General features: G+C 40.0%; 2 pseudogenes; both read left to right on the forward strand.

The window, feature by feature from the left end:
• Positions 1–12,469: 12,469 nt before the first annotated feature.
• Positions 12,470–13,108, forward strand: LOC131276174 (polyadenylate-binding protein 1 pseudogene; annotated as a pseudogene).
• Positions 13,109–13,544: 436 nt separating this feature from the next.
• Positions 13,545–14,511, forward strand: LOC131276175 (polyadenylate-binding protein 1-like; annotated as a pseudogene).
• The last annotated feature ends 8,303 nt before the right edge of the window (positions 14,512–22,814 follow it).

Here is a 22,814-nt window from a genome sequence, read left to right on the forward strand (position 1 = left end):
GTTCATTGTATGCTTGTCTTCTTTTTAGGAGTCACCAGGAGCCAAACCCAGGACCTCCCATTAGGAGGGAGGTGCCTATTCGCTTGAGCTACCTCCCCTCCCTGCTTTTTTATGTCTCTCATTATGTTTTCCTCTTTGTGTCTCTTGTTAAATCATCTTGTTGCATTGGCTCACTGTGCCAGCCCATCACATATCAGCAAGCTGTCTTGCTTGTCTTCTTTAAAAGACACCAGGAATCAAAACTGGGACCTCCCATATGGTAGACAGGAGTTTAATCACTTGAGCCATATCTGCTTCCCAAAATTGTTTTTACTTCATCTTTTTCTTGTTAGACTGTGAAGTCTTTAAAAGTGGGGAATGAGTTATTTGTCTTCCTAAGTGCCTGGGATAGATCCTCAATAATGATTAGCTGAACTGAAGGGGGTTGATTTGCATTGTATTAGACTAGGTCACCCAAAACAAAATTCAGGCATGCAAGGTGATGAAGAATATTTGATAATATCTCTGTAATATCAAAAGGCCAAAGAGCTAATATTCTTATCTTGTCCAGGTCGACAGTCCATGTGACTGAAAATGTGTTCTGCATGTAAGACCGTCACCACTAGGTGCACAAGGACTGTAATTTTGTGATACAAGAATGTGATAGAATGAAGCAATTTTGAAATGATCACTAAAATCTCATGTGAGATGTTTAGCATAGATGTCATACGTTGTTGATAGTTAGAGGTGACTCAAATTAAAACTACAAATTAATTCATAAATTTGATACATATCATCTCATACCATCCCCCCACAACTTTATGAGGTGGACATGGTTAACATTCCCACTTCTCAGATGGGGAAACTGAGGCAGCTAAGGTTATATAACTCACCCAACATCTCACAGGTGAGCACAGGCAGTCTGGCACCAGAGTTCATGCTTTTACCCAGCACACTAATTTACCCCAGCAAACACTTCCTTAGATACAGCTTAATCCAGATTATCACATTTTTGAGTCTTTTCCTTTTTCCTATTTGGTTGCACCATTGTCTTTTTGGTGCATTGCTTTGCTGGGGCCTCTGCCTCTCCACACAGGTCTCCACCTCTCCATGCAGGCCTGGGATGCTTTCTTTCTTCTTTTACCAGGAGGTCCCAGAGATCGAACCCAGGCCCTGCACATGGCAAACAGGAGCTCAATTGCTTGAGCCACAGCAGCTTCCTGGCATTTTTAGCTCTTGATTTCCAGTTATGTCCTCTGTGGAAAAAGCAAAAACATTTTCAGCACCCTCTTTATAATCACACCATGAATACATAAAGACAGTTTTTAAGTTGAGTTTTCTTTCTGCAGTTTAAATAATTACAATTAGTTTAACATTTCTCCCAAAGATTTCCCCCACCATCTCTTAAATCACTCATATTTTTCAGAGCACACTTTATCTTTTTGATAGACTTTACAAACTGTGAATCCCCAGACTGGACATGAGAGTTCTCCAGTGAAACCTGACCAGTGCTGTATGTGGGAAAAGGATTTGGGATTTTTTTTTTTTTAAGATTTATTTTTTTAAATTTATTTTTACCCCCCACCTCCAGTTGTCTGCTCTCTGTGTCCATTCGCTGTGTGCTCTTCTGTGACCACTTCTATCCTTATCAGTGGCACTGGGAATCTGTGATTTTTTCTGTTGTGTCATCTTGTTGTGTCAGCTCTCCGTGTGTGCAGTGCCATTCCTGGGCAGGCTGCACTTTCTTTCGCGCTGGGCGGCTCTCCTTACTGGGCGCACTCCTTGTGTGTGGGGCTCCCTACGCGGGGACACCCTTGCGTGGCAGGGCACTCCTTGTGCGCATCAACACTGCACATGGGTCAGCTCCACATGGGTCAAGGAGGCCCGGGGTTTGAACCTCGGACCTCCCATGTGGTAGACGGATGCCCTAACCACTGGGCTAAGCCTGCTTCCAGAGGAATTTTGCTTTATTGTTTCCTCATTACTTCCTTCTAGCATCATTTCCTTTTGTATTCCTAATAGTTCTCTTTAGCTGATAATTTTGTAATTGTGACAAAGATGCTAACTTTGAAAATCTCACATTTAAAAAATTACAGCTCTTTTAAGTCATTTCTCATCCTGTATTTTTTAGTATGATCAGTTTTTTAGTTTGTCAAGGCCTTTCTGAAAGGTCATCTTGAGTTTAGTTCTCACTTTCTGGGATGTTAGCAACTCCACCTAATTTGGAATCATCCACCAAATACAGGATGCCTGTTCTCAACTCCATCATTGGGTCACTCAAGAAAGCATTTATTTAAACCTCCTTTCTCATAAATATACTTTTTTGGCTTCTAAGTAGCCTGGGAGTGGTGAGCTGAGATCACATTTTAATCCTGTCCAAGAACTACAGTTGATTATCTGAACTTCATGTCAGGTTATGAAGAAGTAATCAAAATTCATTTCCAAATCTGAAGAAATACTGATATCTGACCACTACTCAGTTGAATTCATTCTAAATACAGAAGGGATAGCAATGTTCTTTGGAAGCAAAAGTTTGATCAGGATACCTGGACCTTATTAAAAGTTCTCTGCCCCTTGTCCTTATCCTAGGCTGGCATTCCTTTTAGTTATTGTTAAGCAGAAAAAAATTACAATCTGGTAGCAAGCCAGAGCAACTATAAGCTGCAGTACTGGAATCTTTAAACATGGGGTTTTATATTGTTTATACCTAATCTCCTAGAAAGGAGAAGACAATCTAGTGAATGTAGACCTTTTTAAAAAGGAAGTTTCAGGGATTTTGTCTGTTTCATATTTGTGGGGTGATCTGATGCATTGTATATGCCAATAAATCCTAGACTGGCTGATCATCAGACCACCAGGGGAGCTTAGGAAAATTCATAAGATTCACCCTTACAGCTCCCTGGCTTCCTACATCTCCATCTTGATGTTGGTAAGGAGAGGCAGGGGCAGGGCATCTCTATTTTTTAAAACTTCCCCGAATTGTTAAATCAATTATGGTAACTCCATGTAATAGAAGATGAAGTAGCCATTTTTAAAAATAAAATAAATCTAAATGTACCAATATGGAAAGATCTCATAATAGCCATAAAGGATGTGTAGGAAGTTCCCATTTGACAAGTATTTATCATGAATAAAGAGATACTTATGCAACAAAAAGAGACACAGAGGAGAGACAATAAGAGATGCAGCAGACCAGGGAGCTGAGGAAGTGCAAGAGAATGATCACCTCTTTCCCATTCCGGAAGGTCCCAGGATCAGTTCCCTGTGCTGCCTAAAGAGAAGACAAGCAGACACAGAAGAACACACAGCAAATGGACACAGAAAGCAGACAGTGAGCTCAAAAATGAGGGGTGGGGCAGAAATAAATAATTGTTTTTTAAAAAAGAGAGATACTTATATATACTGCATACATTTACATGCTTAGCTACAAGTTGACTCTGTGCACCAGCCACTCAGAAAGGATGCCATCTGTAGAACCAGAGCATCTGCACCAGGTGCAGAAGGACCAGGGTGACCTGCTTTTGGGGAACTAGGGACAGAATCCTTTTAACAGCTGGTATGGGAGTAATTCAATATTTTCACACCTGGATGAGGCTTAGTCCTTCATTGACATGCATAAAGCAATTCTAGAAGGATTCCTAAGAACTTGAAGCTAGTGGCCTATCAGTCAACTCTGGCTGATTTAAGCAGAAAGAGAATTTACTGGGAGGATTTGGGGTAGAATCACCAGGAAGGCTTGGAAAACAGACAAGAATTAAGGGAGGGTAGACACTAGCTAAAGCCACAGACAAGACCACACCACACAACCAGTCCAGGGAGTACTCCACTACCACCACCCCTGGGTGCTGGGTGCTGCTGTTGACACCACTGCCACTTGATGACTTCGGATCATCCTGTGACAATTTAGTCATACATCTGCCTCTGCCACTGGACTATGAGACCCTTGAGCATAAGAATGGCATCTTATTCATCCTTGGATTTCCAGCCCCCAACCTAGTCCCTGGCACAGAGTGGGGAAAATGATGAACAGAATAAATGAGCAAATAGAATTTCATTGTTAGATATTACATTGATGTAAGCAGAGAGACTCAGAGCTGTGTTTAATTATTATGTATCACTTTCTAATCTCAAAAATGAAAAGATACACTTGCTTTCTCATCCTCCATTCCTTTACTGATGGTTTGTCAGATGTGGCTTCAAAATATATGTATATATAGGGAACTGATGTGATTCAGTGGTTGAGCTCTGGCTTCCCACATACGAGGTTCCAGGTTCAATCCCTGGCCCTAGTACCTAAATATATGTATGTGTGTGTGTGTGTATGGCTTGGGTTTCATGATGGATTAATTTTGCCCCTTTCTGTAGATTGAGCATTCTTTTTAGCAAAGATTTGGCTTCTTTTGTAACAATGGTTCCAGGAAGTGACTATCTTCATTTCAAATGTTAGATCCAGATGAAGTGGGACTAGGGGTGAGTTGTCAGTCCATCTCCACTGGGATTTTGTTTTAATTGCCTACATGTGTGAAAGAATGCACAAACCCAGTTCTAGGGCTTTCCTAAACAAGATACTTGAAACCAAAAATGGCTTGTCTCTTCTGGAGAGAAGAGACAAAAATAAACTACATCTTGAGACTTGCAGTGGTTTTCATAATAAGCTAGGCATCAGGAACCTACATTAGGATTTTGGGCTCCACTATACCTACAAACAATCTATTTAACCCTGCCAAGTTTCCGCTGCATTTTCCAGTCCACAAGCAGAAATAGGGACAGGGGAGCCCTGAAGATGAAGGATGATAGCAGACTAACAGCAATCATGACATAAAGAAAGTAGATGGTCTTTATTTATGATGATATTCTATCCACTCACAAAAACAGACCTAATATTGAGTCATTATTAAAAGGATACTCTCAAAGAAATGAAAACTTACATTCACACAAAAACCTGTACATGAATGTTTATAGCAGCTTTATTTGTAAAAGCTCCAAACTAGAAACAACCCAGATATCCTTCAATGGGTGATTGTTAAAAAAAAAAACTATGGTACATCCATACCATGGAATACCACTCAGCAATAAAAGGGATTGAACTATTAACCTACATCCCACCTGGATGAATTTCCAGAAAATTATGCTGAGTGAGAAAAAGTTAATCCCAAAAGGTTACAAACAGTATGATTCCATGTATATGACATGTCAAAATTATAGAAATTGAGAAAAGATTAGTGGCTGTCTGGGTTTAAGAGGGGTGGGGACAGGATGGATTGAATGCAACTCTAAATGAAGGATCTTTGTGGTGGTGAAAATGGTCTGTATTTTGACTAGATCACTGTCAGTACCCTGCTTGTGATACTGTACTGTAGTTTTGTAAGATGTTACCACTGGGGGAAACTCTGTTTTATTATATCTATTACCATTACATGTGAATCTGCAAATATCTCAAAATAAAATGTTTAATAAAAAAGGATATAAGCACCACAAATCTATAAAACTAGAAAATAAAAATCTGAGAGACCAGAACTCTAAGCTCTTATATTAAGCATTAAATTTATTTATGTAATTCCTTGCAGCAAAAGAAAAAAGGAGACCAAGATAGATTACATATTCTTGTTCTCTGATGAAAGCAACCACAGTAAATTTTTAAGAAAGACAATTTCTCCTGGCAGTCAAGTCTAAAAGAAGACTAAACTTAGTCAAACTATACAACCCACAAGGCACAAAATAAGGCCTGCAGAGGTGAAGAAGGTACCATTGGTTTTAACGCTTGATATCTATAACTTGGTTATGGGAACCCTAGAGAAACAAAGATCCAACCTTTAGGGTTGGTCTTATAGATAAGTGGAGTAGGTGATCACCTAAAAAGTGCATATTCACGTCATAGTCCAGATATGTCTTTCCTATGTGGTGTCTACAAATCCACCATTAGGGATGCACTGGATTGGGTTAGAATTTTTGCTAAAAGCCAGAGACTGGGTATTGCTTAAGTGATGTACCCAGAGGGAGCATCTAGGCATCTAAAGTCTGCAGGAGAAACGGGTCACATCCTTTCCCACTGTGACTGGATGCCTCTTTTCATGAAGGCCAATTCCCAACTTGTGCTTCAGATCTCAACCCTCTTACCTCCGCAAGGATTCAACTCCTATGAGTATTCCCTTTCTCTCCTGTCTCATCAGTTTCTCCTTCCACTGTATCATTAGTATCAAAGGATTTAAGCACATTCTATTATCTCCTATCTCTAAAAAGCCCCAAACCCAAACAACTAACCGAAAATCCCACCCTCCTTGACTCCACAATGCCCTCTAACTATTGCACCGTATCTTTCCTCCCCTTTCCAGCAAATCTTCTAGAATTACCCGTAGACTTGGTCTCTGCTTTCTCACTGCCTTTCTCTTCTCAGCCTATTTCAAGTGGGCTCCACACCTCCAAGTCTGCATAGTTGACCTCCTTGTTTCCTAATCTGATGGTCACTTCTCTGGCCTCCCGTTGCTGGTTCTCTCTGCCTCATTTCTTCACTGCTGCCTGCTGTCTACTTCATGAAACACTTTTTCCCTCTTATCTTTCATGACTCGTCACTCTCCTGATCTTTCTTTTACCTCACTGGCTGTTGGTAATTTTCTGAAGTTGATTTTGAGTAGTGGCAACACAGGACATGCTGCATTTTGCTTGTTCCTCCTCCTGCTCCATTCCTTTTAACATCCAGCTGGGTCCTTGTCGTTATCCTCACTCTCTTCTTAGGTAAATCTTATCCAGTCTCACGGCCAATTACTTTAAAAACTCTATTTTCAGCTCTGATCTCTCCCCAGAACTCCATAACCAAATATTCGAAGACCTATTCATCTCTACTTGGATGACTAATTAGCAACCCAAATTTAACAGTTCAACTCAGAACTCAAGATTTTCTCCCTAAACCTATTCCTCATCCACTGTGCCCAGTGGAAGCTCTATCTATCCAGTGGCTAAAGTCCAAAATGTAGTTATCCTCCCTTTCTCTTCTCTCATCCCCAACATCCAATTCATCAGCAAATCTTGTCAGCTCTACCTCCAGTAATATCCAGAATCCATCCATAGTGCGGGTACCCATCATCTCTCCTGGCTACCTCTGTAGGTTCTAAGTGATTTCCTAGCCTCCATTCTCCATCTACCCCTAGCTGATTTTCCACACAGGAGCCAGGGTAAGACTCTTAAAAAAAACTTAAGTTGGATCATGTCACTTCTTTGTGGAATACCCTCCATCGACTTCCCATCCAAATTAATCTAAAACCTGAACACCCTGTCACAGCCTACAAAGCACAAATCATCTGGTCCCTACTAACTCTCTCCCATTTCAGCCTCTCCATAGGGGGTCCAGCCATCTGGAAGGGAATGCACCGTCATGGGGAATGTATTCTGAGGGCCTACCACAGCAGGTGCACAATAAATATTTGTTTGTGAACCAATAAATCAATGATTTAGAAAGACAAACTTATAATTCTAGACTGGTAGCAATAGCTCTGGACCTCAGGATCCAAATTGAAAGCCAGTAACTACAAACACCACTCTTCCTGGTTTGCTGTGAGAAGAATGGAAAATTTTTTCCTAGTGTTAAAAATCCACACAACAGTTCTTTAATGGGTACTTTATTCTTTGTGTGCAATGACACAAAATTCTTGGGTCTTCAAACAAACGCTCAATTTGTGCCTTCTTGGTCTGCATCAGTATGTGATTATCCGTGCATATTAAAGGATGCGTGTGAAGGGAAAAGGATGATGTGGGGGAGGAGATAATTATCTCCAAGATCAGCAACAGTATTTGGGTACAAACCAGCACATTTATACAGTCAGTGGGCTCAGAGGATCTTTACAAAAGAACACACTCCCTGAAGCAGGAAGTGTTCTATGGCTCCACTGTTAGGGCCACAGGGCCCAGCAGCTCGGCTGTTAGCATAGGCCGAAGTTGATTTGAGTTGTCTGAGCATGTAGGGGATTTACTGCATTTTGTTATTATTTTCTCTTTCTTGAGTTTTTTTTTTTTTTTTTTTTTCTTTTCTTTTAATTCTCTTGCATGCGCTGGTCTATGCTTGTTGCAAAGTAAAAGGATTGGGGAGGACAGGGCAATACTTACCAGTCGTCAGGCAAACACACCAGATTGTTGATTGTACTCCCTTTTTCTCATACTCCTTCCCACTGCATGTCATTTTGCTATTTTTTTTTCTTTTCATCTGTAAATATTTATTTGTACTTTTATGGGGGGGAAGAGAGAGGAAACTTAAAACCACACCACCATATTTACATCTAACACATTTATCTATAATTCCTATGAAATTTTCCATTTGCATGATATATTTTTAATAATTGGTTTCTTCAAATCAAACAAAATCCACACATTGCATTTGACTAATATGTCTCTTTTTAATCTAAAGGTTCTCCCTCCCTCCTTTTTTTCCAAGTTATTTGTTGAAGAAACTAGATCATTTTTCCTATAGAGGTACCCACATTTTGAATTCCTTTCATATTGAATCCTTGTAGCATTATTTAACATTCTTCCTTCTTCTGTAAATTTCCTGTAAACTCTATGTTAGGTTTAGAGGCTCACTCTCATTCAGGTTTTTTGGGTTTTGTTTTGTTTTTGTCTTTGTTTTTTTGCAGAACTACTTCAGAGGTAGTGGTGTATTCTCTCATGGTGCCCAGTTGTCTCTTGGGATATCCACTGTCATAATCATTGCCTGAATTCATATTCCATTGGACATCTTAACTCTATCATTCCTTCTTCAATTATTTCCTGGAATATATCTATGAGAAGAAATTTCCCCTCATCAATTATTTGAGTTGCCCTGAGGTACAGATGGAGTGGGAAATCACCAGCCTCAGCAACTACAACACAAAAGGTCAGGGACACTTTTTAAAAACATTGATGATAGAAAAATCAGAAAATAAATGTAGGCAAAAAATGTTTAAATACAAATAACTCATAACCCTACATCTCAGGGAGAATCACTGTTAATAATTTAGTTCTTTCTTTCCAGACTTTTTCCATACATATACATGTTTATGGACACATGGAAACTGTTTTAGTTTCGTGGCTGCTTAAAGAGATACCATACAATGGGTTGGCTTACAGTTTCGAAGACTAGCGAGCTTGCTTCCTCTTAGGGTGGGTATCTTCTGGCTGGCTAGCTACCTTTGGGGTTCTTTGGCTTTCCCATCACATGACAATGCACAAGGCAGCATCTTCTCCTTTCTCTTCTGGGTTACATTAACTTCCAGTTTCTGGCTGCTCCCATGGCTTCTTCCCAGCTCAGTTTCCTTTCCTTATAAGGATTTCAGCCCTATTGGATTAAGGCCTCCTACCCTCCTCCAGTTTGGGCACACCTTAACTAATAACAAAGGTTCTATTTAAAATGGGTTCACACCCACAGGACCAGGGACTTTTTGTGAGGGTCATAATTCAATCCCCAACAGGATCTTAACTACATTTAGCTTTCCTGTAACTTGTTTTCTTAATAGGAACCTTTGCAGTTTCTTCAAAGAAATTATTGCCAAATCAATAAAAGGAAGATGAATGTAAAGTCCATTATAGCAAAAGAAGCAAAGGATATGAATAGGTTATTATTCACAAAAGGAGAAATACAAATGATCTGTGTGAAGAGGTATTTATCCTTACTGCTAGAAATTAGAACAAACATATGATTCCATTTTTCACTATTTTAGAATTGGCAAAGATTCAAAGAAATGATAATGCCTGCTGTTTGCAAGTGGTGAAGAAGTGAGCATTCACATACACTGATTGGCGTAGGGTGCTTTGGGATGAGCCTTCTGGAAGGAAATTTGGCAATAATAAGGCCTTGAGAATGAGTGTGATATTTTGGGTTGCAATATCATTCATAAGGCTTTACACTAAGGGTGTAACCAGTGATTTGAATTACAACGTGCATGTGAAAGAAAGCAAGGAATTATACAAAAATATTGTGGCACATCCATAACATAGACTATAACAGAGAAATTACAATTATGTTTTCGAAGAGGACTGGCTGATATAGGAGAATGTTCAAAATATATTGCCATGTGAAAAAGGAAGATTACAGACATTTTTGTTTGTACACATGTGCACCAAAATGATTGAAAGGAGATTCACCAGAACATTAACAATGATAGGTTATCCTGCATGGTGAGTATATGGGTGTTTATTTTTTTCTTTGTGCTTTTCATTGTTCTCGAAGATTTTGTTGTTGTTGTTTTTTTAAAGATTTTTATTTTTTACTTCTCTCCCCTTCCCCCTTCCCCCCGCCCCCGCCCCCAGTTCCCCAGTCCCCCAGTTGTCTGCTCTGTGTGTCCATTTGCTGTGTGATCTTCTGTGACCGCTTCTATCTCTCTAAGGTTTTTTTACACTGAGCAAGTATTTCTTGTGCAAGGTTTACTAAGACAGTGTCTTTGGTTGAAACTTCTTGAACAGACTGGAGCTATAAGCCAATTTTCATTCTAAAAAGCCAAAATGTTCTGACCCTGGACAGTGGGGGAGGAGAGGTGACCCTCCGACGGCCCTGGGCCTCAGTTGTCACTGTTTTGTCAGGTTCATTTGGCCTGACTTCTCAGGAAGAGGCCTGAGACCCTCAGTCCCAGGGCATTCTCCTGTAGTCTACTTAGATCTCTGGGTTAGAGGTAGGAAAAGTAAAGGAAATGAGAACAAATCATTCCGCACCAGGAGAAGGGAGGCCTGGGTGCAAAGAAAGTGGTCCCAGATACTCTTGGCATGGCTCACCTGGACTGCCCAGACATTACACCACAGAGAAAAAGCCACCAGGATCACCCAAACTCAGAGCCATGGGACAACGTTATGAATCCGCTGTCAGACACAGACGCTCTGCAGGCAGAAGCACAGCAGTCTGCAAGTAAAACAAGAGGGCAGTTCCTGTGCTCTCAGTTCCCCTAGAAATGCTTTTGTTCTGCAACCTGAAACTTGTTCACTGCAGGTTGGGCTGGATTTTAAGGGGGCGCGTTAAAGTTTTTAAAATTTTTTATATAAAAATTGCCTTGGAACGTGACCTGGCAATACCACTACTGGTTATATACCCAGAAAAACTGAGAGCAGTGACATGAGCAGACATCTGCATACCCGTGTTCATTGCAGTGTTATTCACAATTCCCAAAAGTTGGAAACAACCCAGGTGTCCATCAACCAATGAATGGATAAACAAACTGTGGTGTATTCACATGATGGAATATTATGCAGCTTAAGTAGAAATGAGGTCGTAAAGCATATGACAATGTGGATGAACCTGGAGGACATTACATTGAGTGAAGCAAGCCAGGCACAAAAGAACAAATACTGTATGATTGTGCTACTATGAACTAAAAGCCATTGATTATTCACTTTAGATAGATCATATGGTATGTGAATGTATCTCAATACAGCTGCTAAATAAATAAATAAATAAATAATATAGAAATGTGAGGGGAGAAAATTGACGTGGAGATTGGAATGCCATATGCCAAGTTCTAAATGGGATGATCTGTACCTATAATGGGATGAAATCTCAGATGTAAAGATGTAAAGATGGAAGCACCAACATAGTTGGACAGGCTGAGTGGGAAGAAGGTGATAATTCAAATGTTATAGAATTCTGAAATAGGTAACCTTAAAACAAAGACTGAAGAGAAAAGAGTTCTAGCAGCCACAGGCAAAAGGTTAAGCAGTAAGACTTGTCTTAGTTTCCTGGCTACTGTGACAAATACCCACAATGGATTGCCCTAAACAATGGGCATTTGTTGGCTCACAGGTTCAAAGCTAGGAGAAGTTCAAAATCGAGGTGTCAGCTAGGCAATACTTTATCCCCTAACACGATGGTGTTCTGGGGTTGGCGGCTGGTGACCCTTAGTCCTTGGCTTTTCTGTCACATATAATGTACATGACAATATTCCCTCCTTTCTCTTCCAGGTTCCTTTTTTTTTTTTTTTTTTTTTTTAAACAATTAGTATTCCATTCGTTGTTCAGAGCAACTAATATATATATATATTTTTTAAAGATTTATTTATTTATTTAATTCCCCCCCCCTCCCCTGATTGTCTGTTCTTGGTGTCTATTTGCTGCGTCTTGTTTCTTTGTCAGCTTCTGTTGTCGTCAGCGGCACGGGAAGTGTGGGCGGCGCCATTCCTGGGCAGGCTGCTCTTTCTTTTCACGCTGGGCGGCTTTCCTCACGGGCGCACTCCTTACGCGAGGGGCTCCCCCACGCGGGGACACCCTTGCGTGGCACGGCACTCCTTGCGCGCATCAGCACTGCGCATGGGCCAGCTCCACACGGGTCAAGGAGGCCCAGGGTTTGAACCGCGGACCTCCCATGTGGTAGACGGACGCCCTAACCACTGGGCCAAAGTCCGTTTCCCTCTTCCAGGTTCCTTTGAGCTCGGGCTTCTGGTTCCTCACCATGGCTTTCTGTCTGTAAAGCCTCCAATAATAGGATTTAAGACCCAACCTCATTCAACTGAGCCACACCTTAACTAAACATAACACCTTCTGCAGAATGGTGTGGATGAGATTGAATGGAAAGAAGCTCAAGGAAAAACAAATTTATGTTGGTTGAGCTCAGATAAAAGTGGACCTGCAGATGGAACTTAGGTAGAAATTTAAACAGAAGAAGCAAGACAGGATCTCTAGATACCAGGGTGTTAACCTTTATGTGAAAAATCTTGATGATGGCATTGGTGGTGAACATCTTTGTAAAGAGGTTTTTTCCATTTGGTACAATGACTAGTGCAAAGTATTTAAGGAGGGTGGTCACAGCAAAGGGTTTGGTTTTGCATGTTTCTCTCCCCAAAAAGAAACCACTAAAACAGAAATGAATGGCAGAATTGTGGCCACCAAGCCATCGTATGTAGTTTTAGCTCAGGACAAAGACGAGCACCAGTATATGCAGAGAAGGCAAGTCTAAGAGCTGTGCCCAAGCCTATAATCACCCCCTACTGGCCAGCTCCTCTTCAGGTTACTTCATGGCAGCAATCCACAGACTAAGAACCATGCTGCCTACTATCCTCCTAGCCAAATTGCTCAACTAAGACCAAGTCTTCGCTGGACTGCTCAGAGTGTCAGAACGAAGATTTCTTCTGGAAGCCAGGAGAAGCCCGGGATATTCCCCAAGGACTGTATCATCGGGCCCTCATGAGGGATTGATGGGTGGGGTAATCAATCAAAACAGCAAACAGCTGCAACTCCTCCCCTGCCATCAGCAAAGGGGTGGAATAACTAACAGTTTAAAAAGCAGAGGAAAGGACTGAATTCGTGCTCTCTTGGCTTTGGACTTCTGTTCCTGCCCTCTGCTCTCGCCATTTGCCTCTGCCATGTGGCCACACAAGTAAAACCTGGGCATTTACAATCTATAATGGGGAATTGTATTCTGTAAATCAGCTCTCTATCACTTTTCAGCCCCTTCCTCTTCACCTGGGACCCATGGTCTGTTATTTTCTTCCATTTCTCATCCCTCCCTACCTAAATAAATTGCTGGCCTAACTCATCCGATGTGCTCTTAAAATTCATTTCTGCAGCATAGTCAAGAACCTAGACAAAATCCGGTAACACAGCTACTCCTAAACCACAATTTAATGCTGAGATCAGCTTCTTCACAGATTATGTGAGTCATGTCAACACAGTGTGTTGCTAATACATTAACACAGACAATGGGTCCATGTCCTGCAACTGCTGCTGCTGCAGCTACTCCTGCTGCAGCTGCTCCTGATTTCCACATCATTGCACAGTATAAATATGCTGCAGGAGTTTGCAATCCTCAACAACATATTAATCCATAGCTGTAAATTACCATGCAACAGCCTGCTGTTCTTGTAACAGATCAGGACCCTTTGACTGCTTCACGTTGACATCTGTCCCTCCTCAAAAGCAAAAGCAAATGTTGGGTTGTATGGGTAAGGAAATACCTGTACATCTTATAAGATTTTTAAATAAGAATTGTATCATGCAACAGTGGGGTGGGCAAGTCCAAATTCCATAGGTTAGGCTGCAAGCTGGGAGCTCTGAAGGTTTTCGATGAATTTTCCAGAAGCTGGCTGCCTGAAGTAGAGATGGAAATTCTCTCACTCCTGTATTCATCATTTCTCCTTCTAAAGTCTTCAAGAGATCGAATGAGACTTCTCTCATTGTTGAAGGCAATCTCCTAAATTGATTGTAGACTTAATCATCCAGAGATGGAATCCATTTCCTAATGTAAATTGGTCCATCAAATGTCTTCACAGTAATAATCAGGCCAGTGTTTACTTGACTAAACAACTGGGCACCACAACCTGGTCAAGTTGACACATGAACTTAATCATCACATGGGTGAACAGTTATTTCCTCTTATTCATGCTTCTTATTCATGGCATGAATAAGAGGAAATAACTGGTAAAATCAGTGACATGTGGTTAGAGACTGGTAATTCAGAACTTCTTCATATGCTTGAGTCTTCAGGATCTCTCTGTTCTAAGGCTGATGAAGCTGCTGGTATGATAAGCCAACCGAGCTAAAGAGGCTGGCCAGAAAGCAGTTAAGAGTGCCATAGGTTTTCCAACTGTTTAAAATGGAGCATGACCCCAGACTTCTGGGAAGATGGTGGACTAGAAAAACACAAGACTCTCCCCTCTTCAGAAAAATAGCTAAAGGACAGGGAGAAGCAGCCTGGAAAAATACGTTCTAGGGTTTAGGACACCAGGGGAAGGCTGGACAACACCCAGAAGAGGTTTCGAAGGAAAAGAATCTAGATGCTGAAACTGTGAGTTAAAAGCTGCAGCCACCGGTGCCCTCCCCCACCCTAGAGACAATTTTGATTCTCAGGCTTCAAGCAAATGGCTATAGACAAAGGTGGCCACAGGGATCCACCTCCCCAGGAATTGGGCTAAAGAGGGACACAGCCTAAGGCTAACTCAGCTTTTGACACACAAATTTGGCCTGGCCATTGTTTGCCTTGGGTGTCTAAAGAGATCTGACCCTTTCAATCACCCTCTCTACAGACTGGGAGGACACAGGTAGAGGACACAGAGGGGAGCAGAATTATTTCCTACCTGAGAAAAGAGAGGGGGCTGCTAGCAAAGGTTGGAGAACAATCTGAGAAAGTTTGAATTATGAGGCTCTTAGGATCCAGGCAGGATCCTCTATCATGTTAATCCAGTCGGTGTTGTAACAAACACACTCTGACCAGGCTTTGAACTGAGAGGGCTGCCGAAGAGCACCACCTGCTGGCCAACCAAGGAAGGGCATGTGAGGAAACTAAAAGTAAATAAATGAGAGGATTTTGAGGCCTTCATAGACGCCCTCCCCAAGGTCTTTGGAACTGGATCTGCAACCCATTACTGGGTCCAGGGCCCAAATTTGAGCAACTAACAGGGACAATCCTAAAGACCTAGTATAGGTTGAACCAAAAATCAAAGAACAACAGTAACACATGGCCTACTGCCACTAAATCCCTATGCAAGAAAGAGAAATTGATCATTTGAGTAAACTCACCATCATAATCAGATGCCTAGATATCAGCAAAAAACTACAAGCCATACTAAGAAAATGGAAGAAATGGCCCAAGCAATGGGATGTATCAAAGCCCCAGATGAGACACAGGATTTGAGAAAACTTATCAACAAGATTCATACAAATTTCCAAAATCAAATTAATGAATTAAAAGACAAAATGGCTAAAGAGATAAAGGACATAAAGAGGACACTGAGTGAGGGCAAAGAAGAATTTGAAAACCTGAATAAAAAAGTAACAGATGTTCATACATTGCAATGAATGTACCACAGTAATGAGGGATGTTGTTAATGTGGGAATGTATGGGAGATGTAGAAATTGGGGCATGTGGGAATCACCTATATTTTTTATGTAACATTTATGTAATCTAACTATCTTTTAAAAAATAAAAATAGGGAAGTGGACTTCACCCAGTGGATAGAGCATCCGCCTACCACATGGGAGGTCCGCAGTTCAAACCCTGGGCCTCCTGACCCATGTGGTGAGCTGGACCATGCACAGTGCTGATGCATGCAAGTAGTGCCATGCCACGCAGGGGTGTCCCCCACATAGGGGAGCCCCACGTGCAAGGAGTGTGCCCCATAAGGAAAGCCACTCAGCATGAAAGAAAGTGCAGCCTGCCCAAAACGGTGCCACACACATGGAGAGCTGACACAACAAGATGATGCAACAAAAAGAAGTACAGATTCCTGGTACCACTGATAAGGATAGAAGCAGTCACAGAAGAACACACAGCAAATGGACACAGAGAGCAGACAACTGGGGGGGGGAGGGGAAGAGAAATACATAAAAAATTAAAACAATAAAAATTAAAATTAAAATAACAGAGCTCATGGGAATGAAAGACATAGGTGAGATAAAAAACACATTAGAGGCATACAACAGTAGACTTTATGATAGAAGAAAGAATAAGTGATACCAAAGACAGAACAGCTGAAATTGAAGAGAAAAAAGAACAGAGAGAGAAAAGAATGGAAAATATTGACCAAGGGGCTCAGGGAGCTGAATGATAACATGAAATGCAACAACATATACATGTCACAGGAGTTCCAGAAGGAGAAGAGAAGGGAAGGGTATAGAAAGAGTATTTGAGGAAATAATGGCTGAAAATTTTGCAACTCTCATGAAAGGTCTCCTTGTGGGGCACACTACTTGCACGTGGGGCACCCCTATGCAGGGGACACCCCTGCGTGGCATGGCACTCCTTGCACGTGGCAGCACTGTGCATGGGCCAGCTCACCACATGGACCAGGAGGCCCTGGGTTCGAACTCTGAACCTCTTATATGGTAGGCAGATGCTCGATCAATTGAGCCACATCTGCTTCCCATAATATCCTTTTATGATCCTTTTTATTTCTATGGGGTGAGTAACTTCCTCCCTTTCATTTCTGACTTTATTTATTTGCATCTTCTCTCTCTTTTTCATTGTTAGTCTAGCTAAGGCTTTGTCAATTTTATCGATCTTAAAGAACCAGCTTTTGGTTTGGTTGATTTTCTCTATTTTTTAAAAATTTATTTCTGCTCTAATTTTTATTATTTCTTTCCTTCTGCTTGGTTTGCTGTTTCTTTTCTAGTTTCTCCAGTTGTTCAGTTAGATTTTTTATTTTAGCTCTTTCTTCTTTTTAATATAGGCACTTAGGGCTATATATTTCCCTCTTAACATTGCCTGTGCTACATCCCATAAGTTTTGATAAGTTGTGTTCTTATTTTAATTCATCTCAGTGTATTTACTAATTTCACTTACAATTTCTTCTTTCACCCACTGATTGTTTAGGAGTGTGTTGTTTAAATTCTACACATTTGCAAAATTTCCCTTCTCCTGTCTATTATTGACTTTCAGTTTCATTCCATTATGATCTGAGAAGGTGGTTTATATAATATATTTTTATATTTATTGAGACCTGTTTTGTGACCTAACATGTGGTTTATCCTGGAGAAATATCCATGAGCACTTGATAAGAATGTATAACCCACTGATGTGGGATACACGTTCTGCATATGACTGTTAGGTTAACTTATTTATAATATTTTTCAAGCTCTCTGTTTCCTTGCTGATCTTCTGTCTAGTTGTTCTATCTAATGATTGAGTGTTGTGTTGAAGTCTCCAACTATAAAAGCCATTGATTATACACCTTAGATAGATTTCATGATATGTGAATATATCTCGATAAAATTGTTTAAAATTTTTAAAAATTTAAAAATTAAGAAAAACTTAAAAAGGAAACATGAAAAGAAACTCATGCTTCACTGAAGAGAAATATTTACATACCAAAAAACGTAAATATTGTGAAAAAAATTGCAAAATATTAAATAAATTTTAAAAAAGAAACTTTGACACTTATGTACAGAGCAAATACCTGGTCTAGCAAACATAATGCTAGCCCAGATTTGATTTTAAAACAACAATAACAACAACAACAAAACACTAAAACATAGTAATATAGAAAAACAAATTAAAGTTTTCTAGACCCTGGGAAAAATAATTTGTAGCAAAGTACAGAAATTTAAAGCATTCCTTTCTTTAATTTTGTAGTTCTTTACTGTGGAATAACTCAGAAAGTCACTTCTGTTTTAGATAACAGAACTGATAACTGAGCAAGGAAAAGTAATTTGAATTATAAAAGTCTTGCTTTAATAAAAATTCCTTCAACATTCAGAGAAATTACATCTTCAAAATATCTATATCGGGTTCAAACCCACAGGAATAATGAATTCTAAGAACATGTCCCCCCACACACGCACCCAGGGTTGATAATTCAACTTACCACAAGACCCCACCTTTCCTGTCTAAGGAAGAAGTCCTCATTAATCACTACCCCACAGTCTAGTTCAACCACAGGCTGTGTCCTCATCGCCACCCATTTTGAGGTTCTAAATCCACGGAAGCATTCCCTGGTACACTCCACCATTTCTCTGCCTATCCAGACCCCCCACATTCTTCAAGAGTCCCCTCTTTGCCCATCCCTCAATCCTCCACCTGAAAGGCTCTCTCAAAGCCCTATAGGTTTGTTCCTCTTTATTTCTGACTTTGTTTCCTCTCCCCACCCCCCTATCCCCGCCCCAGATGTCTCATCTGTCTGCTTGCTGTCTGCTCATTGTCTGCTCATTGTCACTGCTCATCTTCTTTGAGGAGGCACCAGTAACCAGGACCTCTCATGTGGGAAGCAGGTGCCCAACCACTTGAGCCACATCCACTCCTGCCTCCTTTTTAATATGCATTTGTCTTATCCTTATCCTTCTGACCAGAGAGCTATTTGAGTAAAGGACTGCATATTGCCTATCTCTACATTCACATACCAGTTGCTACATTAATGTTTGCGGAACATTTTTTAATATAAACTTTTTATTTCAGAACACATATATTTACAGAAAAATTGCAAACATAATACAGATACTTCCCATATACCCACACCCAGATTCTCCTATTATTAACATCTTCTGTTAGATATGGTATATTTGTTACATTTAATATACTAATATTGATACATTATTAACTAAAATACGTATTTTATTAGGATTTCTTTAGTTTTTACCTATGTCCTTTTTCGGTTTCAGAATCCTATCTAAGATACCACATTACATTTGACAGTTTCTCAGACTTGTTTTATTTTTTTTAATTGAGATATAATTCACATAAGAGTTACCCTTTTAAAGTGTACAGTTCAGTGATTTTTAGTTATTCACAAAGTTGTGCCACCATCAGCACTATCTAATTCCAGAACATTTTCATCACCCTGTTCTCATTAGCAGTCCCTCCCCTCCCTTCCTTCCCACAGTCGCTGACTATCACTAATCTAACTTATTTCAAAGGATTTGCCTATCTGGACATTTCACAAAAACGGAATCATTCGATATGTGGGCCTTTGTGTCTGGCTTCTTTCATTTAGCATAACGTTTTCAAGCTTCATCTATGTTATACTGTGAATCAATAATTCATTCCTTTTTAGGGAAGAATAATATTCCATTGTATGGATAAACTACGTTTTGTTTATCCATCCATCAACTGGTGAATGTTTGTGTTGTTCTTTTTGAATATTATGAATAGTGCAGCTATGGACATTTGCATGCAAGTTTCTGGGTGGACATATGTTTTCACTTCTCTTGGGTATATACCTAGGAGTGGAATTTCTGGGTCATATGGCACCCTGTGTTTAACTTTTGAGAAACTGACAAACTGTTTTGCAAAGCAGCGGCGCCACTTTACATTCTCACTAGTAATGTATGAAGGCTGTAATTTCTCCACATCCTTGCCAGCACTAGCTATTGTCCATCTTTTTGCTTATTGCCATCCTAGTGGGTATGAAATTGTATCTCATTGTGATTTTGAGTAGCATTTCCCTAATGACTAATTGGCGTCTTTCCATGTGCTTGTTGACCATTTGAGTATCATCTTTGGAGAAATGTTCATGCACTCCTTTGTTATTTTTAAATTGGGGTTTTGTTTGTTTGTTTGTTTGTTTAGTTAGACGAGTAAAAAATATTGGGAAATGGGGGAAAAGAACAGAGTTTGCTGAGAAATGGGAGAGAAGTATGGAAATGCAAACTGAAATTTGGTGTGTTCTCTAGGCAGAGATTGGGCTTTGGCTTGCAATTAAATATTCTTCCCCTTGCTAATGCTAAGGGGGAGGTCACAGCTATTATTGGTTACCCCATCAATTGTAGGGACCAATGGTGAGGCTTGTTTGGAATAGCTGGGGCCTCCCCTCCACCCCAGAAAGAAATTGGGTTGTTTATTGTAGTTTGAGTATAAACATCTTTTATCTATTCTGGATACAAAACACTTATCAGATATATGATTTGTAAATATTTTCTTTCATTTCATGGGTTGTCTTTTCGGTTTTCCATTTTCTTTATAACAGCTTTATTGAGATATAATTCACATGCCATACAATTCACCCATTAAAGTATACAATTCAACTATCTTTTAGTATATTCACAGATTCGTGTAATTATCACTATCATTACTTGCTGGTGTCCTTTAAAACACGGAAGTTTTTTATTTTGATGGAGTCCAATTTATCAAGTTTTATTTGGTTGCTTGTGCTTTGGGTGTCATATCTAAGAAGCCATTTTCTAAACTAAGATGACAAAGATTTACTCATTTTTCCCCAAGAGTTTTAAAGGTTTAGCTCTTAACGTCAAGGCTAAGATTCGTTTTGAGTAAATATTTGTATATGGTTTGAGGTAGGAGTCCAGCTTCATTCTTTTGTGTGTGGATTTCAAGTTGTCCCAGGATGACTTGTTAAAAAGACTATTTTTTGGAAACTTGGCATCCTTGTTAAAAATCAACTGGTAATAAATGTATGGGTTTATTTCTGGGTTCTCAATTCTGTTCCATTCTATCTTTTTTTTTAAAGGTTTATTTTTTTTATTTATTTTTCTCCCCTTCCCCAGCATTGTCTGCTCTCTGTGTCCATTTGCTATGTGTTCTACATCTGCTTGCATTCTTGTCACACAGCAGCGGGTAACTGTGTTGCTTTGTAGTTGTTGTTGTATCACTTTCCGTGTGTGCAGTACCACTCCTGGGCAGGCTGTACTTTCTCTGCGCGGGGCGGCTCTCCTTGGGGGGTGCACTCCTTGCACAGGGGACGCCCGTTCACGGGGGACACCCTTGGGTGGCACGGCACTCCTTGCGCACAGGCAGCACTGTGCATGGGCCAGCTCACCACACAGGTCAAGAGACCCTGGATATCGAACACTGGACCCTCCATATGGTAGGTGGATGCTCTGTTAGTTGAGCCACAACCGCTTCCCCCATTCTATCTTTATGCTTGTTTTGAAATCATAAAGTTGTGATTACTGTAGCTTTGTACTAGAGATTTTGAAATTGAGAAGTGTGATTTCTCCAACTTTTTCTTACATTTCAAGATTCTTTTGGCTTTTCCAGATCTCTTGCATTTCTATTTGAATTTTAGGATCAGCATGTCAATTTCTACAAAAAAAGGTGAGCTGGAATTTTTATATGGATTTTGCTGAATCCATACATCAATTTGGGAAGATCTTCATGTTAGCAATAACTTTGCTGAATTTGTTTATTAGCTCTAGTCATCTTCTTGTAGATTACTTGGGATTTTCTATATATAGGATCATATCATCTGTGAAGAGAGATAGCTTTACTTTTTCCTTTCCAATTTGTATGCCTTTTATTTCTTTTTCTTTCCTAATTGTTCTAGCTAGAACATCCGGTATAATGTTGAATAGCAGTGGTAAAAGCAGCCATCCTTGTCTTGCTCCAGTTATTAGAGGCAAAGTGCTCAGTCTTTCATCCTTGAGTTTAATGTTAGCTCTGGTCTTTTCATAAATGCCCTTTATCATGTTGAGGAATTTCTCTTATATTCCTATTTTTCTGAGTTTTTTTTAAAATCATGCAAGAGTATTGGATTTTGTTAAATGCCTTTTTTGAGTCAATTGGAATGATCATGAGGTTTATTTATCCTTTGCTCTATTAATGTAATGTATTACATTAATTGATTTTCTTATGTTGAACCACTCTTTCTCCGTCAGGCTAGCTAAAGCATTGTCAATTCTAATGAGCTTGTCAAAGAACCAACTTTCAGTTTGGTTGATTCTCTCAATCGTTTTTTTATTTTCTATTTCATTTATCTCCATATTAATCTTAAAAAAATTTTTTTTATTAGAGAAGTTGTGGTTTACAAACCAATCATGCTTAAAATATAGGATTCTCATATACTGCCCCACTACTAACACCTTGGTAGTTACCTTTGTTATAGTTGATGAAAAATTACTAAAATACTACTACTAACTATAGTCCATAGTTTACATTAGGTGTATTTTTTCCTTATCCTACCCTATTATTAAGACCTTGTATTGCTGTCATACACTTGTTATAATTTCATTAAAGAACATTCTTGTACTTGCACTATTACATGTAGTCCATTGTCTACAATAGGGTTCACAGTGTCTATACTAGTCAGCCAAAGGGGTGCTGATGAAAAGTATCAGAAATCTGTTGGCTTTTATAAAGGGTATTTATTTGGGGTAACAGCCTACAGCTACAAGGCCCTAAAGAGACCAACTTAAGGTTACTTACTTACCAAACTCTGTTGCCACGTGTTGAAGCAAGATGGCTGCCAATATCTGCAAGGGTTCATCCTTCCTTTTCCTCTTAAGGGTCCATCTTCTTCCGATCTCAGCTGTAGGCTGGCATAGGGCTGAGTGCTCGTCCCAGGGCTCATTTCTTTCCAGGCTCAGCTGCTCTGCTCTCTTCACAAAGTCAGTGTAAACTATCAGGCAAATGGCTCAACTCTCTTCCCCTGCCATATCTATACTGCTGTCTCTCTTCCTCTATGTATCTTCTCTGTGTATCTACTTCTGTGTGTCCGTTTACACAGGCCATCAAG

Source organism: Dasypus novemcinctus, chromosome 3 (genome assembly GCF_030445035.2).
Source record: "Dasypus novemcinctus isolate mDasNov1 chromosome 3, mDasNov1.1.hap2, whole genome shotgun sequence".
Classification (NCBI taxonomy): domain Eukaryota; kingdom Metazoa; phylum Chordata; class Mammalia; order Cingulata; family Dasypodidae; genus Dasypus; species Dasypus novemcinctus.